At 39.8% G+C, this 10,021-nt stretch overlaps 1 long non-coding RNA gene across 1 annotated transcript; it reads right to left on the reverse strand.

Moving 5' to 3' along the window:
* Window positions 1-3,834: 3,834 nt before the first annotated feature.
* On the reverse strand, window positions 3,835-6,371 carry LOC121930474. The gene is made up of 3 exons (XR_006103954.1): window positions 6,230-6,371; window positions 5,798-5,945; window positions 3,835-4,330 (listed from the first exon to the last, which is right to left on the reverse strand). It is a non-coding gene; the product is annotated as an uncharacterized LOC121930474 (long non-coding RNA).
* Window positions 6,372-10,021: the final 3,650 nt, after the last annotated feature.

Below are 10,021 nucleotides of genomic sequence, written 5' to 3' on the forward strand. Positions count from 1 at the left end.
TCTGTCAAGCGAGTGAAATAACCCTTGAACAAACCATAATTTATTTTTCCAGCTTGCCAGGGGTAAAAAATAGCCAGATTGCCAGTGCCTGACAGGTTCAGACATCACATGAAGGAAGCTATGGCTAGAACCCCTGTGGTTTGTTTAGCTATTTCTGGTGCACGCAGGAGCAACCAGTGGTTCACCACTGGAGATGCAGAAGGGGGCGAACCAGAGTTGCCTCAGCCACCAGGGTGTGATGAGGACGGTGTTGGCTGGCCCGGTCTGATGTGATCTTTGCTACAACCTTGGCAATGAGTGGGAAAGGAGGAAAGGCATAAACCATCCCTCCTGACTACTCAAACTGGAAGGCATCTCTTTGGGAACCCGGTGCTCGGGTCCGAGAACAAAACTTTCTACAGTAAGTGTTCTGAGGAGAAGCAAAGAGGAGCAATTGGAATGCTCTCAGGGCTTTTCCCACAGCGAGCTTCTCCAGGGCATTGATGTGAAGTTGACTCTCTGAAGTAGACCACTTGTCTTGGATGGTGAAGGTCATGGTATGTCAGATGCACCTCTCCACATCCGGGGTGAACACCAGCTCCTGGAGCTTGATTGTCAATGGGAGCAATCTGAGCCAGATGTATTCTCTGGGTTCCTGGGTAGAGGTTTATCATAAAGTGATTCCCGGCAAGTTGGTGGTATCAGAGGTGGAGTTGGAGTGGAGGCTTGGTTGACCTGAGCCTGGGTAAGAATCCTAGGTTGGGTAGGAAGTAGTTTCTTCCAAAGACCCTCCAGGTCCACAGGTAGGAAATACCTCCTTGAATCCTAGTCAAAAATGTGCAGTCACATCAATAGTCTGACTTTGGCAAACCTCTTCACCAGACTCAGAGTCTAGATAGACAATCTGTTCAATGTCGACCATTATACAGGTCTCAGGATGGGGAGTTGTGGATGGTACTGAGGCCTCTGGATCTGCTCCAAAAGCCGCTGGTGGGCCTCGAGATTGGGTGGGAGGATCTTTATGGTTGGGTCTCAGTGCAGGTAAAACAGAAAGGGCCCATTCAGAGGCCATGTGATTAGAGGACTTATCCCTCCTGGAAGAGGATGGCTTGTCCTTAGAATGTTTGCATTTGGAGGACTTGGTGGCCTCAGAACTGTCATCCTTCCTCAAGTCTTTGGGGGACCTTTCCTAGGACTTTTCAGCTGTTTTAGATTTAGACTTTTCCTTATCTGAGGAGGAAGAATGAGCCTTTGGAAATCTCTCCAAGGCAGGGGCAGAGGCCGGTCTTAAGGCCTGGTCCCAGAATGCAGCCTTTAACTTCTGGTCCCTGTTCTTGAGGGCCTGGGTGGTCATGGACCTGCATGAAGAACATGTCTTCAGATTATGGGCTTCCCCTAAGCACAAAAGACACGAGTCATAGTGGTCTGATTTGGAGATTTTGAACCTACACTTATTGCACCATTTGAAGGAAACCACCTTCTTCATAGTTGTTTCTGCGGATGTACTGGATAATCAAACAATCCAAGGGTCAGTCAAAACAAGCTGTTAAGTCAAGCCAGCATGATCAGCAACAATGGCCAAGGATTTAGCAAAAGGGTAGTCAGAAACAAGCCTCTAGTCAAAACCGTTAAGATCAGAATAACAACTATGAGCGATTCCAGAGCAAAGTTCCCTCTAGCTGCTAGCGCAGTGGAAGAAAGGAACTGGAGAAAGAGTGGAAATACCAGGAGCTACATAAAGGTGGGCAGATCTATGGCCAAAAATTGGCAATCTAAAGTTTGCTCAGTGATTACAGAAGTTTCCGAGCTTTATTGTGCAGGCACAGGATAAACTATTTGTGTGATTCGCAGAGACTAGAAAGAAGAAATTTCCCATACTCTACTTTCATACATGTTACAAAAAATATTTGTCTCTGGAGGAAACAAAAAAGAATAATAAAAAAGAATCTATTATATTGAATGAGGGTGATTGAAAAATGCCAAAGATGTTATTGACATGGTGCTAGTTTCATTTTGTTGCCCATAAAATAATTAAGAATTGTAATTAGAAACAGAAAGAGCAGCAAACCAGAAAATGGCTGTAAATATGTATATTAGTGTAACCCAGAACAACTTTGTGAACCACATGTCCTGAATCCAAAGATCTGCTTCTGTTTATAATGATTCCGGGCATGTTGCTCATAAAAGCAACCTAAAATAAAATTTAGTGTAAGGAAAAGAAAACTTTACGTATAGATTGCTTCATGCAAAATATCCAGATGGCACTATTAATTGACATGCGGTCACAGACCATAAGGATGTTCTTTTGAAAAACTCAATTGCAACAAACAAAAGCTACACAGAAACACAATGATCTATTCTGCTTCATGTAACCTGATAAGGAAATCTACTCAGTTCTGCATTTTCTCTGCTTTGCTGCCCTTAATGGCATTCAAACTGTGGTACCTTCATAATTAGGGGGCAAGGATAGTGAGCCTCTTACAGATGAAGTGCTGGGGATAATTGTAGTGTTGGAAGAAACGACATGGGATCATCAGGTCCAAGGCCCTGCCAAAGGTTTTTAACTTCTCCAAGGCAGCACATTCCACTGTTTAACAGCTCTTGCTGTCAGGAAGTTCTTCCTAATGTTGAGGTGGAATCTCTTTTCCTGTAGCTCAAATCCATTGTTCTGGGTTCTATTCTCTGGGGTTGCAGAAAACAATATTGACCCATTCCGCTGGTTTCCAAAGGCAAAAACATGGCTTTGAAAATACCAACATATTTTAGCTTAAAGCCCCCTACTGCCAGTAACTAAGCCTTAGGATAGGTATTTCAAAAGGTCAGAAAATTAGAAAGCCAGCACGCAAGCAATAAAACTATGGTAGTGAAATAGGCAATGGGTTTTAACCATCTGCTGAATCTCAGAGCACCCCAGGAGAAATGCCATTCCAGAAGTGTTGCATTCTGCTCCAAAGCCGGGCTACCCCACCTCACTGTCTATATGATCTTTTTGCTTTGTCTTATGTCAGGTCAGCTTTACCTGTTCCTGATCAGATTGAACAGGTGTGAAACAAACCTCATATGTAATATCTTTGTGGAACCATTTGGAACTATCAACAGCTACTTTCCTCCTTCTGTCCAAAGATCTGTATTCATTGTGATTTTTTTTTAAAAAAAATGTGGATTCATAGGTTTTGCACTTGTAGATTTTCATTATCACATACTGAAAAAAAGTAGCACACTATTTTAGTACATTAGCCATATATACACATATTATGCTACTTACTACCTTGATCTTGTTGCAGAAAGCAGGCAGCTGGAAACTGTATTATATGTTGCAACAGTAAGCTTCATTTGGCCCTTAGTGGCACATTATATACCTGTGTTTTATTATTTGATGTAGTGAGAAATATGAAACTTCCTACTGGGTATGTAAACAAGCAATGAGATTGTGTTAACATTCTCCACAACAGTATTATAAGGGTCATTTCCTCATTTTGCAAGCTGCCAAAAAGAGAAAATAAAATAAAGTTGAAAACAACGATTCTGGCTATTTACAACAAAAGGTGCTAACAATCATTTGGGAATATCATCTTAAATGGCTCCTGTAGATATTGAGGTGATATTATCCTGGACTAAAAAGAAAAACAATGGGATAAAAGGAAGAATAAGTGGCTGAAAAACCTCAGTATACAATGAAAAAAGGGAGGATCACATTTTAATTTGGATATTGGGGAATGAATGCTTGGTGTATCATGTATGCATATTTAACATATTGCCAAATGTTTTTAAAAGCAAATTATTATGTAAGTAGATAGATAGAAGCAAAAATAAGAGGAGTAAAATGAAACTGTGATAAATGTTTAGTTTCTATATGTATTTATTTTGCCCTATTGAAGTCAAAGAAACCAGAAGTGCTTCGAAGCAACTGAAGAGTGGATCAGGTAACAGGAATTCAACCACTGTTGGATAAGATTCCCCCCCCCCCCCATTTCAAAGATTCAGGTTCACAGTTTACACATACTTCTAGATTCATCCCTGAACATAGATGTCAAGATGTACCAATTTATGTACCAGCTATGCCCAATCCTGGATAAATCTGATCTGCTCATATTTCACCATGCCTTTCATACATCCTGCTTGGACTACTGCTATACCATTTATGTGGAACTGCCTCAGAAAAGAATATAAAAAATTCAGTTGGTCTAAAATGTGACAGACGGTTGGCTCAGGCTGGTTACAGAGAGTGCATGTCTCATTCTATTTCAAAATTATGATTATGATATATCACTTGGGTCTTGGTTATTCTCCAGCCTCAGTCTGAGATCTTTGGGGAAGACTTTTTTTGTGCCTGCCATTTTCTGAGACACATCTAGTGGAGACAAGAGAAATAGCTTTGTTAGTGGCTGTTTTCAAGTTCTGGAACTTCCTGTTGAAGACCATTACATTTTGATCCCTTTCCAGAGGCAGGTAAATACCATTTATTCAGGTTGACCTTTTATTCAGAGAGAATCACAACATGCTAGGGAGCAGAGCATATTTTTAAAACTGGTGTATTTTAATCCTTCCAAGGATTATATTCAGTCAGTCAACCCTTATTAGGCATGGAAAAACAACATGCATTTACAATAAGACTTCAGGGTTGTTATTAAAATTTAAGCCATAATCTTGTTGTCTCCACCAGAAAATTGGCCATTAAGCTGGTAATATGTGGGTTCCGATCTTCCAATAAGTATTCCACTGATAATTCATCCAAACTGATATTCATTTCCAATAACCTTCTTAACAATTTTTCCCTCGTAATTATATACAATGGACAAAGCTATACAATATGATGGAGAACATCTGGAGCTTGATCACAGTGACATCTATGATTCCAAAATGGGGTCTGCAAATATCTGCCCCTGGTCACATTTGAAACAAAAAGGCCTTCCTAGCCACCAGCAGTGAAAGGGGTTGAAAATAATCCGGAATCCTACCCTGCAAGGAGGGGTACCAAGCATTGCTGGAGAACACACTCTAGGAGGAGTTGGATATGTCAGTTGATGTTCTCTCTCTGCAAGGAAGGCCCCAATAGATTCAAAACACTCCTTTTCAGTTAGTAAATGGAGAGAATCAAAATTTAATTCACAGAAATTAGTTTACTTTCATAAAATTTAGCCCAACTGGCATAGTAAACATCAGATAGTAGGAACCATAAAAGACTGTATCTATTAGGACTGAAATGTATCTTAAACCAAAACCTATAAGAAATCAACACAGCCCATAAAGAATATTCAAATCTGGTGGAGGGCAAAAGGAAGATATTTTTCCAACAAAATTGGGCATCTCTGGATAACGCTTTAAAATCCAAAGATGCTAAAACATTTTGGGTGGAAGTTAGGATTATATTAAATTTTGTTTTATTTATTTTTTGGCTTTTATTAATTGTATTTTCAATTACATTTGTTAAGTTTATGTAAGTTACTTCATATCCCACCTGTGGTAGAAAAGGCAGGATATAAATGATAATCAAATAAATAAATGTATATTGTTTGTAAGTATCAATTCCATTCATCTCATATATCTGAAATAGATATGAGCTAGCAGTGAGAAACTACTATTCTAGTTAGTTTTCTTTGTAATCTTTCCTGTTCTAAAGTCCAGTTCAGTTTTCAGTTTAGCCTCCAGCATTTTGTCTAAATTTGTTTTCATTGTTTTGAGCAGTGGGGTTTCTACCACTTCCTCTGGAAGATTTATTCCACAGACTAATAGCTCTTGAAAAACAAAGCAACAGAGGAATAGAAGGCAAACAATTGATCAAGATGATTAAATTAAATGGGATAACAAGACACATTACCTTTTGTACATGGCTGTAGCAGAATCAGTAGATGAAAAACACTTGCACGCAGAAGTGTCCAAGCAATTGTCCGGCTTCCAGAATTCACAAAGATAAGCCCTTGAGACAAAACTTCATTTTCTCAAGGTGAAGGACAGTTTCCTTTGTTCTATGGAGTAGAAGTAGGAAGGAAATGTTAAATAATTATCCGTTGCACAGAAAAAGGAGCTAGCTTCCTGACTTTGAGCATATTGGTATACTGGGTATAACAATATTGCTGATGTTTATAGGGTTGTGCTGCATTATTCTCTAATTTCAGTATTTAGCATATCTGACCAAAGAAATCATTGAAAATAAAATGCTTATCTCACTGAATATTTTGCAGTTTTAGTTAAGCATCATAAAAATATCTGTTCCCCTGCACTTCCATTTTCCTCCTTTATCCTTACTGACCTTCACCTCAAGTTTTAGATGGCAAAACTTGAATCAATAGGTTCAAATGACCAGAAGGGTATTTTTTTTTTTTGGCTTAGCTTTAGGAATAATTTCTTAACAAAACAAGCTGCTTAACAGTGAAACAAGAGGAAAGTGGAAGATTTTCATTGGAATTTTGAAATGACTGCATTACCATCTCTGTCAGAAAGTCATAGGAGCAGATTTATTTATTTATTTATTTATTTATGGGTTAATTAGTAATGAAAGTTCTGGTGCTCCATCCCATCTTATGTCATAGTGTCATTTAAGCCTGTTGACTTTGTTGGCTCAGGTTGGCTGAGATCCTGCACTGACATTGTACAATGTGACTCTCTGTATTGGAGACACAATCTTTCTGTTGTATGTCAACAATGAACTGAATGTGCAGCTGGATGCACAACCAAATAGGCAACCTAATTCACAATCCAATGTGAAACCCAATGCATAACCTAATGCACATCTTCATGTGAAATGGCACCACGTGTGCAACACAACTTCCACACCTTTGGACTAAATGCAATATTCTGCATTGAACAAGAAGGTACAATCACTTCCACTGGGGAACTTATGTATTCATACATAAGATGCCAAAATAATTTCAGTCTTTTTTTAAAAAAATAAAATAAAAAATAAAGCAAGGATATGTTATATTATCACTTCAGGTGCAATGCTTTCTTAGCATCATCGCCAAAATCTCCTCAGCTACCACAGTCCAAAACCAAATGGTAAGGGGAACAAATAAGTTGCAAGATTATGAAAACAGAGAAATAGAAATAGAAATGATGTTGAAAACAGGGATGAAAAGAATATTTAAAAATATTTGAATAATGCACAAAAATGGGTTTCCCATATATCTGGAAAACCTAATGAGAAGAATCCTAAACAGACAAGAATCTTCACAGTTTGAAACTTGTGCTATGTAAAAAGTGCATGTGGCACCTTTGGGGCAAAGAGCATGATTTTCTGGATAGAAAAAATATAACCCACCCACAAAACACATAAGTCACTCTTTATACACAGAAAAGACTATTTTCAGCAAAAAAAAAAAACAACAACCCCTCTCGCATTTAAAAAAACAAAAACAAATCTGAAAGTGCAAATAATCTTCAAAAATGGCACAGAATTATGCCAGGCTAGCAAAAGCCAATTAGGAGAAAGCTAGCCACAGTCAATTAGGAGTCAGCTGGTGACAACCAATAGCATGTTGACTGGTAAGAGAAGAATAATTCTGTTGCTGACAATTGGAGTCAGATAGGGTTTTGATTTCAGACAATTAGGGTCTTATTGTGTGAAAGCCCAGAAGTTAGGAACTGTGAGAGCTAAAGTTTGGAAAGGAACGACTTAGCTCTATGACAAGGTCTGATAGGGCACAAGTTCAGAAGTGAGGGACTTGGTTCTAATACAGCACTCCAAGTGAGGGACAGGGTTAGCCTGAGGGCTAGAATAGAAAGAAGTTCAGAAGGATAACAGTAAATGAGGACAGTGTGAGCGTCCTAAGTGAGAGTAACTGGAATTCTCTAGAAAGAGAAAGAGGAATAACAAAGTGTAACTAAGTGCAACAAAATGAAATGATAACAAGTGAACATAACAACTGAACAAGTGATACATTGTTAAACTGTTTTTCAAATAAAGTTTTATTGTAAATTACTTACAAGCTTCTCTGGGTCTGAAATAAGTAACCACGCTACTAGGTATCAGAATCATAGAATCATAGAGTTGGAAGAGACCGCAAGGGCCATCCAGTCCAACCCCCTGCCATGCAGGAAATCTCAACCAAAGCATCTCCAATAGATGGTCATCCAGCCTCTGTTTAAAGACCTCTAAGGAAGGAGACTCCACCACTCTCCGAGGAAGGAGGGTGTTCCACTGTTGAACAGCCCTTACTGTCAGGAAGTTCCTCTGAATGTTGAGGTGGAATCTCTTTTCCTGTAGCTTGCCTCCATTGCTCCGGGTCCTGGAGCAGCAGAAAACAAGCTTGTTTCCCTCCTCAATATATCATCCCTTCAAGTATTTAAACAGGGCTATCATATCATCTCTTAACCTTCTTTTCTCCAGGCTAAACATACCCAGCTCCCTAAGGCGTTCCTCATAGGGCAGTGGTGGAGAACCTTTTAGCGACCGAGTGCCCAAACTGCAACCCAAACCCCACTTATTTATTGCAAAGTGCCACATCCCTCTGGATTTCTAATGACAAACTCTAGTGAAGTCTGTGTTGGGAAGATGGTGCGTGTGCCCAAAGAGAGGGCTCTGAGTGCCACCTCTGGCATGTATGCCATAGGTTCGCCATCACTGTCATAGGGCATGGTTTCCAGACCCTTCATCATTTTAGTCGTCCTCCTTTGGACATGCTCCAGTTTTTCAAAATCCTTTTTGAATTGTGGTGCCCAGAACTTGACACAATATTCCAGGTGGGGCCTGACCAGAGCAGAATACTGTGGGTCTTTTACCTCCCTTGATCTAGATATTATACTTCTATTGATGCAGCCTAAAATTGCATTGGCCTTGTTAGCTGCCACATCCCACTGTTGACTCATGTTCAACTTGTGGTCTACGTAGACTCCCAGATCCCTTTCACACTTTAGCCATGTGTCCCCCATCCTATATCTGTGCATTTCATTTTTCCACTCTAAGTGCAGTACCTTACATTTCTCCGTGTTGAAATTCATTTTGTTAGCCTTGGCCCAGCTTTCCAATCTATCAATGTCATTTTGAATCTTGATCCTGTCCTCTGGGGTATTAGCTACTCCTCCTAATTTGGTGTCATCTGCCAATTTGATAAGCATGCCCCCAATTTTGTCATCCAAGTCATTGATAAAAGATGTTGAATAGCACTGGGCCCAGAATAGAACCTTTGGGACCCCACTGGTCACTTCTCTCCAGGATGAAAAGGAGCCATTGTTGAGCACCCTTTGCATTCGGCCAGTCAACCAATTACAAATCCATGTAACAGTTACCTTGTCTATCCCACATTTCACTAGCATGTTTGCAAGAATGTCATGGGGAACCCTGTCAAAGGCCTTACTGAAATCAAGATATACTATATCCACAGCATTCCCTTCATCTAACAAGCTGATAATTTTATCAAAAAAGAGATTGGATTTGTCTAGCATGACTTCTTTCTATGAAACTCATGTTGACTTTTTGTGATTATGAAATTGCCTTCTAGATGTTCACAGACTCTCTGTTTAATGGTCTGTTCTAGAATCTTTCCTGGTATTGATGTCAGACTAACTGGACAACAATTGTTGGGATCCTCTTTCCCCCTCTTTTTGAAGATGGGGACAACGTTTGCCCTCCTCCAGTCTGCTGGAACTTCTGAAAGTGAATTCTAAAAAGGGAAAAAAATAAGCAGTTTTGGTGGTTCTCATCACATAATTTGGTGGCAGCACTGGGATGACAAAAATCATGGGGCTGCTACAATAGGAAAATAGTTGGGTGAGTGGGACATACCATCACAATAACATGTTCTGGAGTTTGAAGATTCAGACATAGAGGAGTCAAATTTACAAGAATTTGCAGATCCTGATGATGGTAGTCTCCCCAAGTTTGAGGACCAGGGACTGGGAAGGTGGAGGGGCCCTACTCCCCAACAGGAGCTGGAAGATGCTGAGGACATGCTACCATCCTTTGCAGATCATCAAAGAGATAGGAAGAAACTACACCAATTCCAGTGGTGTGTTCATTAGAGTTTTTTTGACCTTGGAATGGTGTAGACTGATGACTCTGTTTTACTCCTTGCTGGCTTTGTTCATCTGAACTACGAATTTGCTG

This window comes from Sceloporus undulatus, chromosome 5, assembly GCF_019175285.1.
Source record: "Sceloporus undulatus isolate JIND9_A2432 ecotype Alabama chromosome 5, SceUnd_v1.1, whole genome shotgun sequence".
NCBI classification, from domain to species: Eukaryota; Metazoa; Chordata; class Lepidosauria; order Squamata; family Phrynosomatidae; genus Sceloporus; species Sceloporus undulatus.